The following is an 18,814-nucleotide window of genomic DNA, read 5'->3' on the forward strand; positions in this document are numbered from 1 at the left end:
TGATTTAATGTAGTGAGTTCCTGATGACTAAATAACTGATGAAGATTTGCCTGTGTATTTCTTGAATTTTATTCTTTATCACATTTTTCATTATCAACCGATCTTCACAATTTCCACTTAGTATAGTACATTACATTGTTAGTAATGGTCATACAAAAGAAATACTCCTATCTCCCTCAGATGCATGCTCACTATTACTTACAGTCTGTGATACTCACAAAATTCCAAAGAGTTTACAAACTTCCTTGACAAAAGAAAAATCTTTGCTAATTTATATCATCATTTTATAAATGAATATGGAAACAAATTTAACAACCAGCACCAAATTGTGCAATTAATAATAAGAATTTTAAATGTGCCAGAAATTTTGTGATTTCAAGTATTTCTAAAAGAAGAATAATTTTAACCATAAGTACATATAGAGTATAACAAATTAATTTCTTTTTATACATTTTAGCCTGAAATAGAGTACAATGTATACAAAATCATATGAAATTCATTCAGTGGAACAGTCGAGAATGTTCACCTATATAAGAATCGACAGTATACATGATATTGGTTGTGTAGAAGAGGGTATCGCATTACAGGATGCAACTTTGAACTTTTTATTGGGAGGAGAGGTGGTATGGTGCTACTCCTTGGATTACCATTTTGTTCCAGTTTGAAGTGAAGAACTCATGTTTTGTGTTTCATTGCCTGTGATGATGACATAACAAATTGTCATGGTCAGCCTCATAACATACCACCATTCTGCACAGAAGATCCTTTGTTGCTCTTTATGGTCTTCTGCTAGACAATGAGGAATCTAGTGGGCACTTACCTTTGAGTAACCCAACTGGTGCACTAGTGTGTCTGCACTACCAACAGAGATGTCCAATTGTGCAGTGAGGTGTTTGACTGTGATATGTCAATCACCTTAAATGAGTGTCTACACATTATTTGGATGGAATTTAACAATATTATGAGAAGTAAAGTTGCTATTCACCATATAACGGAGATGCTGAGTTGCAGACAGGCAGAACAAGAAGATTACCACACTTATAGCTTTCGGCCTATGGTTTTTGTCAACAATAGACACAAATACATGCACAAACACACACACACGCAAATGTAACTCACACACATGACTGCAGTCTCAGGCAACTGAAACTGCACTGCTAGCAGCAGCACAAGTGCATGATTGGAGTGACAACTGGGTGGGGGAAAGGAGGAGGCTGAGGCAGGGAGGGGGAGGGATAGTATGGTGGGGATGGTGGACAGTGAAGTGCTGTAGGTTGGGCAGTAGGCAGGGGAGAAGGAAAGGGGGAGGGTAGCAGAAAAGGAGAGACATAGAGAGAAATAAATAAAAAAAGTAAATAAAAAATAAAAAAAATAAAATAAATAAGTAAAAAATAATAAATAAATTTAAAAAAGACTGGATGTGGTGGTGGACTGATGGCTGTGTAGTGCTGGAATGTGAGTAGGGAAGGGGCTGGATGGGTTAGGACAGTGACTAACAAAGGTTGAGGCCAGGAGGGTTAGGGGACGTAGGATGTACTGCAGAAAAAGTTCCGACCTGTATAATTCAGAAAAGCTGGTGTTGGTGGGAAGGATCCATACGGCACAGACTGTGAAGCAGTCATTGAAATGAAGGATATCATGTTTGGCAGCGTGTTCAGCAACAGGATGGTCCACTTGTTTCTTGGCCACAGTTTGTGGGTAGCCATTCATGCCGACAGACAACTTGTTTGTCATGCCTACATAGAACGCAGCACAGTGGTTGCACCTTAGCTTGTAGACCACATGACTGGTTTCACAGGTAGCCCTGCCTTTGATGACATATGTGATGCTAATGACTGGACTGACAATGCAAGACCTAGATGCAAGACCTGTCCTATACATCCTCCCACCACCACCTACTCCAATCCAGTCACTAACATCACCTATCCCATCAAAGGCAGGGCTACCCAGATTGACCTAGATGCAAGACTTACATGCAAGACCTGTCCCATACATTCTCCCACCATCACCTACTCCAGTCTAATCACTAACGTCACCTATCCCATCAAAGGCAGGGCTACCTGTGAAACCAGTCATGTAGTCTACAAGCTAAGCTGCAATCACTGTGCTGCATTCTATGTAGGCATGACAACCAACAAACTGTCTGTCCGCATGAATGGCCACTTACAAACTATAGCCAAGAAACAAGTGGACCATCCTGTTGCTGAACGCACTGCCAAACATGATATCCTACATTTCGATGACTGCTTCACAGCCTGTGCCCTATGGATCCTTCCCACCAACACTAGATTTTCTGAATTACGCAGGTGGGAACTTTCCCTGCAGCACATCCTACGTTCCCGTAACCCTCCTGGCCTCAACCTTCATTAGTCACTGTCCCTGCTCCCATTCCAGCACTACACAGCTGTCATTCCACCACCACACCCAGGTTTTTTTAAAATTATTCATAATTTTATTATTTATTATTTTTTTCTCTGTATTTCTCTCTATGTCTCTCCTTTTCCCACTTCCTCCCTGCTCCCCTGCCCCCCACCCAACCTGCAGCACTTCACTGTCTGCCATCATCACCATACTATCCCTCCCCCTCCCCGCCCCAGCCTCCTCCCTTCTCCCACCCAGTTGTCACTCCCATCATACACTGGTGTTGCTGCTCACAGTGTGGTTTCAGTAGCCTGAGACTGCAGTTGTGTGTGTGTGTGTGTGTGTGTGTGTGTGTGTGTGTGTGTGTGTGTGTGTGCATGTATGTTTGTCTGTTGTTGACAAAGGCCATTTTTTGTTATGCCTATCTGCAACTCAGCATCTCCGCTATATGGTGAGTAGCAACTTTCCTTCTCATAATATTGTTACATTCCATCCTGGATTTTCCATTGTTTGATTTTTACCTGATGGCCTGTCTACATATTCCAACATTGCATGAGTCACAGCTGTGGGTGGTCAGCTGGCATGTGGGAGATCAGACATGTTGGCATGACGTTGTGATGATGACAGATGCCTCACCCAACCACTCATTGTGCTTTTGTTCACTGCCAGGTGTCCCTAGATAATCCACAAGAGCTATGAATATTTGAGAAACTCAATGTCAGCTCTCTGCTTGGAAAACACCTCCATTACAAATGCCATTTTGAAGACTACATGAAAATACAAGGCTGAAGTGAGAATATTCCACAATGTTCCATAACAAACATGCCTGTGGAAAATTGTGTTGGATTACTTATCGAGTGACCCTCATACATAGTTGATAACAGTGGACTGTATTTAGCATTACATAGTGATTGTTAGATACAGTTACAGGTGCATCTGAGTGGCCTAGCGGTGATCGCGTCTACCATAGTTCTGTCCTGGACCAGCTGCCCCACTGTGTTGAAGGCCGAGTGGAAATTCTTACCTGCAGCAAATCCCCAATTACTGCTGCACCCTGCAGCACCTCAAACCAATAGAGAACATTCCAACCACCTAATTTAAATAAATTACACTGATACAAATAATCACAAGCAGCACAAGTTAGGTCAAACAAACAAGGAAATAAAATGATTAAAGAAATCCTGTCCACTATACACAAATGAATCATGAACTCAGTTAGCCATTACATAGTTATAAGCACTGAAGTGTATGTCTCCTGTGGAAAAATACAGATCTTTGACAGTGGTCATTTATACACTCATGCCCATAAATTAAGGATAATGCTGATACATAGTGAAACAACACTCTGGTGGGTGGCTTGCAGGTTTAAATCACCTCGGGGTATGACCATGCGGTGCATTTGACCTGTGGTTGTAGCAACGTGGCGCTGGCAGCAGTCCATATATGCAGAGGTGTGTTGGGGCATGTCAGAGTACAGTGCAGCAAGTAAGTGTGCAGATGGTTTCAGACATGCTAATGGTCACTGTGTGTTGTAAATGGCTCAAAGAATACATATTGATGACATTATGAGGGGTAGAATACTATGGTGACTGGAGGCTGCTCAAACACAGCAGGTCATAGCACGAGCCCTCCGTGTGCCACAAAGTGTAATCTCAAGATTATGGCAATGATTCCAGCAGATGGGGAACGTGTCCAGGCGCTACAGTATGGGATGTCCACAGTGTACAACATCACAAGAAGACTTATATCTCACCATCAGTGCCTGCAGATGGCCATGGAGTACTGCAGGTAGCCTTGCTTGGGACCTTACCACAGCCACTGGAACAGTTGTCTCCAGACACACTGTCTACAGACGACTGAACAGACATGGTTTATTCACCCGGAGACCTGTAAGGTGCATTCTACTTATCCCTGGTGACAGGAGAGCCCGTAAAGTCTGGTGTCAAGAACACAGTACATGGTCGTTGGAACAGTGGTCCCAGGTTATGTTCACGGACGAGTCAAGGTATTGTCTGAACAGTGATTCTCATCAGGCTTTCATCTGGTGTGAACTAGGAACCAGATACCAACCCCTTATGTCCTTGACAGGGACCTGTATGGAGGTCGTGGTTTGATGGTGTGGGGTTGGATTATGATTGGTGCACGTATATCCCTGCATGTCTTTGACAGAGGAACTGTAACAGATCAGGTGTATCGGGACATCATTTTGCACCAGTATATATGCCTTTTCAGGGGTGCAGTGGGTCCCACCTTCCTCCTAATGGATGATAAAGCACAGCCCCACTGAGCTGCCATTATGGAGGAGTACCTTGAAACACAAGATATCAGGCAAATGGACTGGCCTGCCTGTTCTCCAGCCCTAAACCCCATCGAGCACATGTGGGATGCTCTCGGTCATATTGCTGCACATCTTCAAACTCCTAGGACACTTTAGGAGCTATGACAGGCACTTGTGCAAGAATGGGAGGCTATACCCCAGCAGCAACTTGATCACCTGATCCAGAGTATGCCATTGTGCGGCCTGTGTATGTGTGCATGGTGATGTTGGGGTACATGGGCAGGAAACAGTGGCGTTTTGTAGCACATGTGTTTCGGGACAGTTTTCTCAACTTATCACAAATACCGTGGACTTAGAGATCTGTGTCGTGTGTGTTCCCTATGAGCCTATGCTATTAGCACCAGTTTCGTGTAGTGCCACGTTATGTGGCACCACATTCTGCAATTATCCTTAATTTATGAACATGAGTGTAGATGCCTGTTGCCATGCTCACTGAAACAACCCGTACCAAACTGTCAGATTCAGCGTGTTTGCCAGCAATGACCCCAGACCATCAAGCAAGTGGTGGCAAGCCATCTTCCTTCAGGAGAACCAGTGTATCTGGCTGTAGATTGTCTTTTGTTGATGACTACTTAGCTCTGTGATGGAACTGTGATAGCTGTTCCTTTGCCCACTGTTTCCACACATGCTGCTTATACTGACTGCTGGATGAGCTGTCATTTCGACAACCATTCTGTAATGCATGGTTCTGGATTTGTGTTATGTGGAACTGAGAGCTGAAAAGTTTGTGTAGCTCATTCTTTGCTCCCATGGACATCTTCCCATTGTCAAAGTGCATGTTTGTGCAAACACCTCTTCATGAGATGAATCATTGAAGAGCAGCACTGAAAGCTTTGGAAGGCAAATCAGTGACAAGCTTGATGTGTACTGTCTTTGCTGCCATGCAAATGAACAAGCCAATGTAGACCTCTTTCCTCCATTCCTGATGTATAGTGATGTAGTGTAACATGGGTTATTCATGAGAATGACCTATGTTCCACTGCAGATGCTCATACTGGAAAAAGATGGCCATGACTTTTATAAATATTTTACGTAGTGTGAAAAATATACTGTGCACACTGCGATCTGTGATCTGTGGAGATGATTAGTATGCAGTGATGTAACACAGCAGGGGCAAGGCGTGGTTTGAAGGTGTCATGAACACTGTAGAGAAAACAGACATACTACAGCGTAAATGCTCAAGACAAAGTGAAGACTGTAAATCATAGACCTTGAGTTGAGTTTGATGTGGTCAGACATATTGAATGATATATTTGAAGTTTTGAATTATTGATAATTGAATCTGTTTTCACAATTGTTCTAAATAGTTGAAGCAATACAGGAAATTATTTTCTAAGATGTGTTTGTCATTCAGTAGCTACATGTAGTGAGCCACTGTCTTACAGCATCACACAACTCTGGTACAGAGTAGCTGAATCATGAGAACAAAACAAAAAGGTGACCATAGTCGAAGAAGAACAGTAAGAGGTATTGTAGACCACATCAAACTGACAGATCCACCATGCTATTCCCTACTCATTATGTTACAGTCAAATAGGCATCCACACACAAAAGGGGAGCATCACAGTCACTTTCCACAGTCAACGCCACAATCAAGGGAAAGTATGCTTTTTTTCTACTCGTACTGAAGGAAGTTGTCAGTGAGCTGGGTTGCAGTGATTGCCTTCAGGCAGTAGCAAGGAAGGCACTTAGGATTTACTTGCCTGATTACAGATCTTCCATTGGATATCCAGTAATTTTGTCTGAAGATTGCTGACAGGAGTTGAGACTCTATGTGCAATTGCTGAAGATGCTTGCCCATGACTATTAATTTAGTTACTTGATGATAAGAAGGAAGAATCATGGGGTACTTCTTTCTGTAGGAAACGTTTGACTGTTACAACCTGCTGCTCCTCCTTAACAACTGTTCCTTGTCCAGAAAGATATGAAGTGAGTTAATTAGGGATTGTTTGTCCATGGCGTAGTTCTTCGGTCTCCTTGTAATAGCCTTGCTGTCGCACCACAAGAATGAATGTCTCTGATGCTGTGTGAAATTCTTGTGCAGTTAAGTTTCTTGTGAATAATTACTCTTCCTCCATGCACTCAGGAACAGACTTAATTTCTTCATGCTGCCATAACCATTTGACCTGAATATTAAGGTGACTGTCACCTGTGAGGCATGACAGTACCCTTTACATTTTGGGTTTGAGTGAGCGAGGAGGTACCTTCCCTGACAGAATCCAACTGAATGTGTCCTGAGAGGCTGGGTGTTTCTCTGTCTACAGCTGATCAGGTTTCATGTCAAAAAATATCAAAGCTCCAAGCAAAAGATAAATCTTACCACGTCTACTGAATGATGGATCTGATAACTTTATATGCTTAGGAAGTAGCCAGTTAGAGATTTCAAGGGATGTTGTTGGGAGTGGCCGTTTTATGCTTGGGAGTAATGTGCAGAGAGCATGTGTGCAGTATCCACCAACTCTTGAGGAAATTTACAACTCACGAACATATGGTCATTCTATGGTTTGGACACTGCTGATCCCACTTATTGGTATCAAATGCCAACTGAGCTATAATCACATCTGATATGATAAGCTACTAGAAATGAAGTTCATTTTGTGAGGCATCATCAAGAAGTGTTCTGCATTGGTACACCATCTCATTCTTGTCAGCAATATTTACAAGGGCAGTTGATAATAGTATTTCTGCATGTTGATCATTTCATGTTTGCTGTTGTGGTAGACTCATCTCTTGCTCTACATCACCACTGTAACAGGCTTGTTTGCTGTGAAGTAGCATATTGTGGTGCTTTTTAGAAATGTGGAAGCTGCTGACACAACATTCCTTCTGCCTATGATTTGTACCCAGACAGTTGAAATCTAGATTTTATCTGTCCACAATGTCTTGTGGTTGCTATATTGCTGTATTTGAAATTAGGACACATACTTGTTCTTTATGTCAAGTTACAGAATTCACAGTTGGGAGCAGAGGTGATAAATGTTACTTGAGAACTGTACCTTCTGTGTTAGTATACTTCATGGCCTGCTGTTTGGACTGGTGCAGCATTTTGTCTGAATGAACAAGCTCTAATGTCTGACAGCTGGTTTCTAGAAAAGCCACTAGATCTTTCTAGAAACTAAACTAACCGAAACTCTGCCTGAACAGGCTTTGCAAGGTCCAGAAGTGCTGATTGGCCAACATGTCATCCTCAGCTGACAGACGTTACTGGATGCAGATATAGGGGGCGGGGGATTGTTCAACACACCACTCTCCTGGGTGTTGTCAGATTTTGTGACCAGAGCTGCTATTCTTAATCAAGTGGCTCCTCAATTGGCTTTACATGGGATGAGTGCACCCTGACTGTCAAAAGCACTCATTAGAGCTGAATGATCATCCAAGCAAGAGCTAGTCAACTCCAACAGTGCTTCATTTTGGTGATCTGACAGGAACCATGGTACCATTGTGGCGAGGCTGGCCACTAGATATTTCAGATGGGGAAATTTTTCAGTTGTTTTAGATTCCCACTGTTTTAGATTCATGCTAAAATGTCCAACAAGATGTGCCACAGTAACATATCATGCAATGGAATGCCAATCTGCATGGTCTCAGTTGCCTTCAGGTTTCTTATCAGCTGGTTCATTAACATCCGTAAGTCCATAGTGGATTTAGTCAACACTTTGGGCAGATTCAATGGTTCCTTTGTGTGTATATCAACAATTGACTTGGAGATGTTATACGCTGGACAATAAATTCCCATGCAATCTTAAAGTTACTTTCTGTAAACAGTAAGTTTTCAGCCAGCTTACGAGCTTCAGCAGACAAACAAGACAACAAATAGTACTACTGCTGGATGTCAGTAAAGACCCCATTGGTAGTAACTAGGGCTATAGAAGTACTGAAAAAATGCATTAATTCTGCAATGCTACCATTAAATTTTGGCAGTGAAATTACTGGGAGATTTATTTAACATGCACTGCATGAACTTGTAGAATAAGGAGGTACCACATTTGATTGATGTAATATCATTATCTATGATTCAATATCTAAGCAAAAGTCTTCAAGTGGTTCTCTGTCTGCATCATAAGATTCTTCCACCTCTTTAATCTCTAATTGAGTTTGAACATTGTCATATTCATCTTTATGTGTATTTACCAGTGACTACCCTGCTTTAATGTCATTAAGACTGGGTCCTTTCTGGAATCTATTAACATTTGTGGAAAATCTAGTTACGCATGGCTCTCTTGTTGATTAAACTTTGTTTTTTTGACAGTACACATGATTAAGAGATTAGCACATAGGATAATAGATTAAGAAAATAGAGCCAATATGCTCACAGAGCATGATGATAGTACCTATGTAACACTGACTGGGCTGCTGCAGCTGGCGGCATTAGTGTTGGGTGACACCCGCACAGGTGTTGGGTTGTCAGAATTACCAAATTGAGTTAAGACATTTGCTGGCTTGAGATGCACTCCACAAACTGATTCTCAAGGAATCTATACCCTGGAAACTGGAGAGCTCTACTGTGGATGTACCTCATTGTTGTGTAGGTGTAACTCATAACACATATTAATCTCAGAGAATCACACACAAAGCCATCTTAGCCGTATACTCATAGTTCATGGTAAGTACAAATAAAAGCGCATAATATCATGCTGGAACACCTCCAAACAGTTTTATGTAGCCTGGAGGACAAAAATTTAGGCAGTCACAAAACAAGTGATAATTTTGCACTGCCTCACTCTTTCCACAATTCAGATGGTTGCAAAGAAAAGGTGGTTGAAAATAAGAGCACATAGTTGGTAAAAGTTGACTGTATGTAGCAGTGTGTTGTGAGAGACAATTACAGCTATTTCTGAGTGGCTGGTGGTCATGACCAGTCTCCCCTAGTTCTGTCCTGACCCAGCTGTCCGGTTGTGTCGAAGACCAGATGGACATCCTTACCTGCAGCAAGTGTCAGTCAATTCTTTGCCTTTGTGACACCTTGTGCCAATCAAAAACACTTTTTCTGTGTATTTTTCTGCAGTGAGATACAAATAGTCTAATTTGTCTAGCATACCTTGCATTTAAAGTTTCCAGTTTATGAAACTGTTTCCTTCGAAAAGAGGAACTCAATATTTGCTTTCATATTCTTCTTACAATTTGACGTCCCAGGCTGATGAACCAGAAAATCCAAAAGGTTTGCACAGTAGTTATGTTTTGAACTTCCAACTATTTACATTACATCTCTGGACCTTTAACCCAATGAAATAAACTGGTAGAGAATGTGGTGTAAGTGAGAAACTTGAGTTTGAATTAATTTATTCACTGGAGAAAGAACACTATGTTAGACACACTTTATAACACCACTTACACACTCAGTTTACAGTACACCTCAAAGACTCTCCATTACCAAAGATAAATATATAATGAACAAGTCATAAGGAGCATAATACAGGATTGCTATTCTTTCAGTTATCCTCAGCTTCCGAATGCTATTCAGTTCATACTGCTAGATTCAATATGGATTATTCAGTATGGATCAGAGTAGCAGTTTTCAGGTAGTCAGACTTTTGATGATATGCATAAAAATCTATATTATCTTGCTTAGGGTGTATCTTATTATCTGTGTTTTGCCATTTAAGTCTCTTGGTCCTTGTTCTGGGCAACTGAAGACTAACTTTGTAGCTTCAAATGGTTCTGGTGATGAAATGCTTGATGTAGTGAACATCCTGTGCCATACAAGAAAAAAAAAATATTGGTGTGGCACACTGTCTCATTCTGCCTGTTGAATATGGTGACTGTTTTGATTCCCTTCAACCATTTATTTACAGCTTTATTGGTGTTTTCCAGACACAGATGGATCCTTGATGTGCAGCTGACTCACAGGCATATTTTATCCATTCAACTCTTGATAACATAGGCCTTAAGAGCAATGAATGCCATGTATTTTCTTCCTGTCCATCCAGGCAACTGCATTTCATAGCCAATTTGGAGCCACTGTGGTGCCGATGTTCCAAAGTATCCAGTATCTCCACAAAATTATCTTGTGTGGTCGTCAGGATTTTGAACTATATTTGGAAATTAGCTATCAATGAATGCATACACTTAACACTAATAGCAAATTTACTCCACAAAAATAGTGTAATGTCTCAAAATGATGAGGGCAATCATTCAAAACAGTCTATTTTTTGAATATACTGGTATTTTGATGACATAACATTGCATTTAGCATTGGGGAAGAAAATTGACCATGTCCTATGCAAGGGAACCACCCCAAAATTTTGTCTCGAGAAACCACAGAAAATCTAAATCAGGTTGTCCTTAAGGATATTTGTATTATAGGAAGATATGTATATGACATATACTTGCTCTTCCAACCACTGAGAACAGACTGTCATTAGTATGGATGATTCTGCTGTAAGCAGACTAATGACTAAATTTCCTGTGCATCAGTGTAAATTTGATTTCTCTCTCTCATACTTTTCAATGCTAAAATAAGTGCCTCACAATCTGATAATACACTGGCGAAAATTTGCACAGAGAATCTATCTGCTGATAAATCTGTGAAAATGTTAATCATGTAACATTTCTTCTCTGTATTTTTGTTAGGAAACCCAGCTTTGTATTGTGATTGCTTCCTAGAATACTGTTGAAAAGGTGTGCATCACTTTGAAATGTGTGTTTTCTGTAATTTTCCACAAGATTTGAAGTCTGTTAGAACTACTGGCAGACTTGGGAGAGCCAGCCATGACAATACTCTTCCATCTGGTGAGCAAGATGTATGAGACAGGTGAAATACCCTCAGACTTCAAGAAGAATATAACATTTCCAATTTCAAAGAAAGCAGATGCTGATAGGTGTGAATATTATTCAGCTATCAGTGTAATTATTCATGGTTGCAAAATACTAATCTGAATTCCTTAAAGAATAATGGAAAAACTGTCTAAGCTGATCTCGGGTAAGACCAGTTTGGATACTGGAGAAATGTAGGAACACGCAAGGCAATACTGACCCCATGATTTCTCTTAGAAAATGAGTTAAGGAAAGGCAAACCTACATTTATAGCATTTGTTGACTTAGAGAAAGCTTTTGACAATGTTCACTGGAGTATTATATTTGAAATTCTGAAGGTAGTTGGGGTAATATACAGGGAGGGAAAGGCTATTTACAACTTGAACAGAAACTATACAGAAATTATACAAGTTGAAGGGTATCAAAGGGATGCAGAGGTTGAGAAGGGAGTGAGATAGGTTTATAGCCTGCCCCTTACATTATTCAATCTGTACATTGAGTAAGCAATACAGGAACCAAAAGAAAAATTTGGAGTATGAATTGAAGTCCAGGGAGACGAAACAAAAACATTGAGATTTGATGATGATATTGTAATTCTGTCAGAGACAGCAAACAGCAAAGGACTTGGAAAGAGCAGTTGAATGGAACAAACATTGTCTTGAAAGGAGGGTATAAGATGGAAAAAAAAATAATGGAGTGTAGTTGAATTAAATTAGGTGTTGCTGAGTAAATTAGATTAGGAAACAAGACATTTAAAGTAGTAAATGAGTTTTGCTGTTTGGGCAGCGTAATAACTGATGCTGGCCAAAGTAGAGAGGATATAAAATGTAGACTGGTAATGGTAAGAAAAGCATTTCTGAAGAAGAGAAATTTGCTAACATCGAGTGTAGATTTAAGCTCCAGGAAGTCCTTTCTGAAAGAATTTTGTATGGAGTTGAGCCTTGTACAGAAGTGCAAACATAATTGATGAACAGTCTACACAAGAAGAGAAGAGAATCTTCTGAAATGTGGTGCTACAGAACAATGCTGAAGAAAAGATGGGTACATCATGTAACTAATGAGGAGGCACTGAATGGAATTGGGGAGCAAAGAAATTTGTGGCACAGTCTGACTAGAAGAAGGGTTTGGTCGGTCAGACTCATTCTGAGACAAGGGATCACCAACTTAGCACTGGAGGGAAGTGTGGGGAGTAAAAATTGTAGAGGGAAACCAAGAGATGAATACAGTAAGCAGATTCAGAAGGGTGCAGGCTGCAGCAGTTACCTGGAGATGAAGAGGCTTGCACAGGACAGAGTAGCATAGAGAGCTGCATCGAACCAGTCTTTGGACTGAGGACCACAACAACAACAGTTACAAACAGCAAGTTTTCAAACCCAAGGAAGTGTGATGGTGTGTTTAGGTGGGCCATATTTTCCAGCAATAGCATTGCCATCAACATTGCTGCAACATGGGTACATAGACAGCAGTTTTGCAGTATGGCTGGGCAATACTGTTGATGTTGCAGGATTTGCTAGTGTATTACCAAGGGGTTGCCAGCATTGTCCACCAAGGATAGAGAATATTTTATATTGCAAGGATATATCGATCTCTGTTCTTGCCTGTAAATGCTTTTCTCCTGCTCTCACCTTTGTTTCCTACTTCTCTCATCAGAAATGCTGTAGTCAGATGCCTAGGCAAAAACAATATCATTTCATTTTTATTCAAAAGCTTGTGTCAGTAAGTATAAACACATATGTTTTAAGTGTTTTTTGTGTACAGCAATGGAGAAGGGATTCATCTATGACCAAAGCTACAGGACATCAAAATTGATATATTGATATGTATTAAGACCACAATCGGGGAGTGGATGGATGGAAGGGTGCTGGAGGAGGGGGAGGGGGGGGGGGAGGTGGTGGGAAGGGGGCATTGGCAATCTGTTGCTGATAAGCCAGGTATCACATTATGAAGTGCTCAAAAAAAAATTCCATAGTATTCATATGGCTTGTATTTGATGTCATAATTTTGGTACTTTATCAAGAGGTGCATGAAGTAGGAACTGATAGCGTGAATGATGGTATGTGCCCATGAACGGAAAAAAAAAAGAAAAAAAAAGTTGCATTGTAATATCGAACTTCCCTTATTGAAATCTTGCAGTCCTTATACAAAGCACTGCATACTTCTGGAACAGGTATGTATCTAGCATCAGTACATGAGTTTAATTTTCTGAAGTATCTCACTCACTTAATAAGGAATGCATCCACAAAGTCCAATGACTCTTCTTCTTTCTAACTTGATTCCTTGTTTGATGCAAAATCAGTAGCAGTGCATTCACTTCCACTACCTCACATTCGTCCATGTTGTGGCAATAGTGTGGCCCTTTGTGAATTTTTCTTGCCTGGAAATGTATGGCCAAAAAACGTTGCTGGGTAATAATGGCCGGTAATGTTGTAATATATATGCTGCAGTTCATAAGCCACAGTATTGCCGTACAACATGTCAGAATAATTTCTCAGCAATATGCAATTTTTATAGCCCAATAAAAGTACCCAATCAGCACATTCGTAAACAGAGTTTGTTGTCACAGGATGCCACTTGTCATGATATGCTGGTGCAATACTGCGCCATGGTGCTCACTTGGGCACCACAGTCAACCTGCTGGTTGGTGACCAGCAAGTTACCAAAACTAAAGATATGGGCATACATGAGATTTACTGCAGCCACATCACAACAAACCTGCTCTTGCACATATTACCAGGCTGGTGATCTAACTGGCGAGTCACGAGTTAGCGTCCCCTGCAATGTTGGCTTCCACTGTAAGGCAGTTACCATTCCACTATCATCTTGCCCGTGGATCTAGCTACAGCACTTATTGGCCAAGGGTCAAACTGAGCCAGCAGGGCATCCACCATTGCCAGCCAGATGAAGGTCTGGAGTTCATACCAACATGCCTATGAGGCCTCACACACAGCCGTTCACCATTCAGCCAGCCTCATTTATGGCCAAGCCACACTGCACCACAGCTGAGCCAGCAGCCTCAGTATACAGATATTTCAAGGTTCCCGTGTCACCTTCCTGAGCTGGCTGGGTCATCACTGTGCTCTGAGCACTGACATGCAAGAGCATGGTGTCCACTGCCCACCACCCAGTGCCTGCCTGACCTGAGTATGAGTCTTTGTAAATAAATAAAGGCTACTGCTGACAATTAGCCTCTTTTGACGCATGCTGACACACAATAAACTTTTTACTTATCTTTTCTTGCACAGTTGGGTCCGGTTCTTCATGTCTAGGGGTCTGATTCTTGAAGCTGAAATTCTCAAGTTTTAGGTTCTCATGGTTTAATTGATTTAATAATTTTGAAGAATGTCTTTGCAGAAGTTTTGTTTTCACAATAATTTATTGTTTCACATTTTTTTGAATTTTCACATTAACAAAGCCAAAATTACATTGTTCATCCAAAATACATCCGATCACACCAGAGGCATGCTTAATACTGCTTCACTCTGTGGTAATAATAATATTCCAAAGGATTTACAGCTTTTCTAGACAAATGAATTTCTATTAGTTTAAATTATTATTTTATAAATGAATACAGAAATAAACAGTACTAGATTGTGTAATTAATAATAGAAATTTCAAGTGTGCCAAATATTTTGTAATCTCAAATGTTTCTAAAAAAGCAATTTTAACTGTACATTCAGAGCTACTTCATATTGATCGTGACAACAAAAACAAAGTAATCCCTTTTCATAAATTTTAGCTTGAAATATAACATATTGTGTATAAGATTATACGAATTTTTTTGGAAAAACTGCTGAGATAATATTGACCTGTCCAAAATTCAAAAAATATTTCTGGTATCAACTACTCCTGTTGAGAAAAAGGAATACTAGAGGAGGATATCCCTTCACAAGGTGCTACCTTCATTATCAGTTCAGTTCAGAGTATGTAGCAGCATTTGTATTCTGCAAGCACTCCTGGGTTCCTTGTGTCTATTATTCCTGGGTTTGTCTCTGTACTCTTCCTTAAATTCTATTGATATGTCTTCATTTTGTTAGAAATAGGTTTGGTTATGGTATCTGGAAAATCTTCAAGGGTCAAACTGAGGGAAACGGTTTACATGTTGCACTCCTTCTGCTTGTGTATGTGAAAGTAGTGATGGTACACTGATGGAATAAAGGATAGGTCAATGTAGAAGTGGTGTTAATAGTCTGATTTGTCTGTTCATGATGCAGTGCTGATTCGAAACAGTGTAGCAAGGCACTGCAATACTATGGATGCAAGATGGGTCATTTGCCTTTATGCTATTGTTATACTGTTCCTGGTGCTTTGAAGTTCAGTCATCATGATAGCAGAGAGCCTACCAATGATAACAGTCAGAATCAGTGCAAGGAATAATGGCAGAAATATCAGGTTAACGAGAAGTATAATCAGGAGAAAATGTTACTGAGTAATAGGAGTCGAATTAAGGGGCATGTTTGGTAGCTGGTAGAGCACTTGCGATTAAATAAATACATCAGTGGTATTGCAGAGCTTATGGAACACACTATGATGAATGGGTCTCTCAGGGAAGAGAGGATAAGTTTTAACTCTACTGTGATGTTTATTTTGCACATATGCTTAGGATGTTTGGATCAAAAAAGACCTGTTTCTTTTCTGTTCCCTGTAGATAAACTTTCACACATTTTTGTATTGAAATCATAAATACAGTTATAATTTAGATAGTTTAATGCATTAACACTTCAAACTGAATAGTGGAATAGTAAATCAATATAATAACTGAATATTATAATAATTATGTGTGTTGATTTTAATACACTATGCCTAACTTTTAGTAATAGTTATCACATTTGTATGTACGAAGATTTTGCAAGGGAATTTTTTTAAACATTCCACTGAATTTTTGTTGTCAGTTTTCCCACAGAGATGATATGTGTCTCTCTTTTTACTGCTAGGATCATTTTCTTCCAATGTGGAGGGTGTAGAATCTCTGGATTTTGACCTTCTGGAACTTGTGACCTCCTCAAATAATAACTTTCCATTCATAGACCAAATATATGCCCAGAAAGATGGTCTGGCCATACGAAGCTCCCTGGCAAGCACCCTAGTCGACATCTTTGTCAATAGTCTAGAAAGAAAATTGTTCTCTGAATTTGAACAAAGTACAAGTAAAATTAAACTACGCAAAATGTATGTAGATGACTGCATTTTGCTGTTCAAAGGTTGTATGCAAGAAATTTACGATCTGCGCATTGTTCTTAACAAGAGTGTAAAATTTACAGAAGAAGTTGAAGCAAACAACTGTATTAACTACTTTCATCTACAATTTGAAAGATGGGATAGTGAGATTACACTGGGGATTCACTGCAGACCTACTACTACAGATTGAATCATAAATTCAACATCATGTCATCCAAATAACCATTAAAAGCCTACTGTAATTTAATGCTTAGTAGACTGAAAATGTTACCGTTAAAACAAACTGAAATAAATAAAGAGCTACGCATCTTAAAAGAGGTTGCTGTAAATAATGGCTAAAACTCCTCAATAGTAAACAATCTTCTCAAAACAAAAAAGCCAAATAGACCACAACAAGAAGTACAACCATCTAAGTTGACTAGGGAGGATAGTAGTAACACTAAACAATGCTTTACATCTATACCCTATACGGGTACAGTTTCCTCTAACATTATTTAAAAATACAAAGATGAAAATGTCATTTAAAACCAATAACAACTTAAGCAAACAACTGAGACAATACAAAAATAAAATAGACCCCTATACAAAATTTGGAGTACACAAGGTTGGTCATGCAATAAATGTTATGTAGGCCAGACTGGGAGATCCTTTTCAGACAGATATAAGGGGCATTGTAGAAAGACTGAAAACAACACATCCAAATTCAGTAAACATCTGATGGACTGTGACCATGACACTTCAAATATTGAACAATCTATGGACATGTGTTACTTAAAAGTAAAAAGATGAATGTTTTAAAAGAAATAGAAATATATAATGTTTTGTCTAAAGCCCCTGACACAATTCTGAATGACCAAGACTTTCGAAACAGGAGGTTCTTAGAAAATTTCACATGCTTGTCATAGGGTTTTTAGTGGTTTATGTATTGAAATGTTTTATCTAAATTTAGGGTTGTTGATTGGTTTTTATGGCTATTAGGATTCTAATGTATAGCTTACCAACAGAAAGATCTTACAAGGTCTTCCAGACATACAGATACTTCTTTGTGCCAGTTTCCTTATCATTTTCCTCCGTTGTCTTACTTCTCACTACACAACTATTAACAGTAATATGCAATATTAGACTCATGAAATATCATCCTGTTGTTGCTAGTACTTCATATTGTGCATAGATTCTTATCATAAGCATGTGTATGTGAGATTTTTCACACCAGTGTATTTGGTGAATGCCTCCTTTTTTTGCCAATGCCTTCAATTGAATATCCTGTGTACACCACACTGAGGAAAAAAAATCTTGGAATTGTATATGATTGAATCGTGTAATGGCTGTTTATGTTGATTGTACCCATAGAGGTTTTGGCATTTTCTGTCTTCTAGCAAACTTCTTTGTGTTACTCTTGTGTGCATCTATTGTTAATAAGATATGATGACCATTATTCACTGGTGTATACAGTTGTGTTAAAGTACAGTTATTTCAGTAGGAGTTTGCCATTAAGGCTCTATTAGCCCATGTTAAGGTTAACTGAATATGCTGGAAATTCTGTCATCTCCCTGTGCTTAGTTAACATCCTTGTAATAAATAAGATATGTATCTATTGTGATTAAGATAGGTTGTACACATACAATAATCTATTAATGATATGTAACACCAAAGTGGCTTTCATTAGATGCTTTTTTCCTACTAAGGGGCAACTGCTCCATTTTATACAAGAGCAATGCATTTTTACATTACGAAATGCATATTATGATCACTATATAGTATCTTACTTTTACTATGTTGGATAAACATTACATTGTGACTGCAGTCTCATGTTTTCTATCCATCTTGGATCCTGCACCCATCCCACACCAATAACCCCTCCCAAATCACCCCCCCCCCCCCCCCCCCCCCCAATTTGAGCCTGCAACCACTTCACTTGCCTATTGAAGTTTCTTGGCCCTGCCCTATCCGCCACCCCAACTTTCTCCTACCTCTTCACTCTCATTTTGATTTTTTGTGCTTCAACATTTAATCAATTGTGCACTTATATCTCCCCCCCCCCCCCCCCCCCACAAATCCTGTACGTTCCCACGTCTAATGCTGCTTTCCCCACTTCTCCATCTCGCTATTGTCCTTTGACATTGCTGCTCCCCCTCCCCCCGTATTTGATTCCAAATCTCTCTTAATTACACTGTTAGGTGTCTTAAT

The sequence above is a fragment of the Schistocerca cancellata genome, chromosome 2 (genome assembly GCF_023864275.1).
Source record: "Schistocerca cancellata isolate TAMUIC-IGC-003103 chromosome 2, iqSchCanc2.1, whole genome shotgun sequence".
NCBI lineage: Eukaryota > Metazoa > Arthropoda > Insecta > Orthoptera > Acrididae > Schistocerca > Schistocerca cancellata.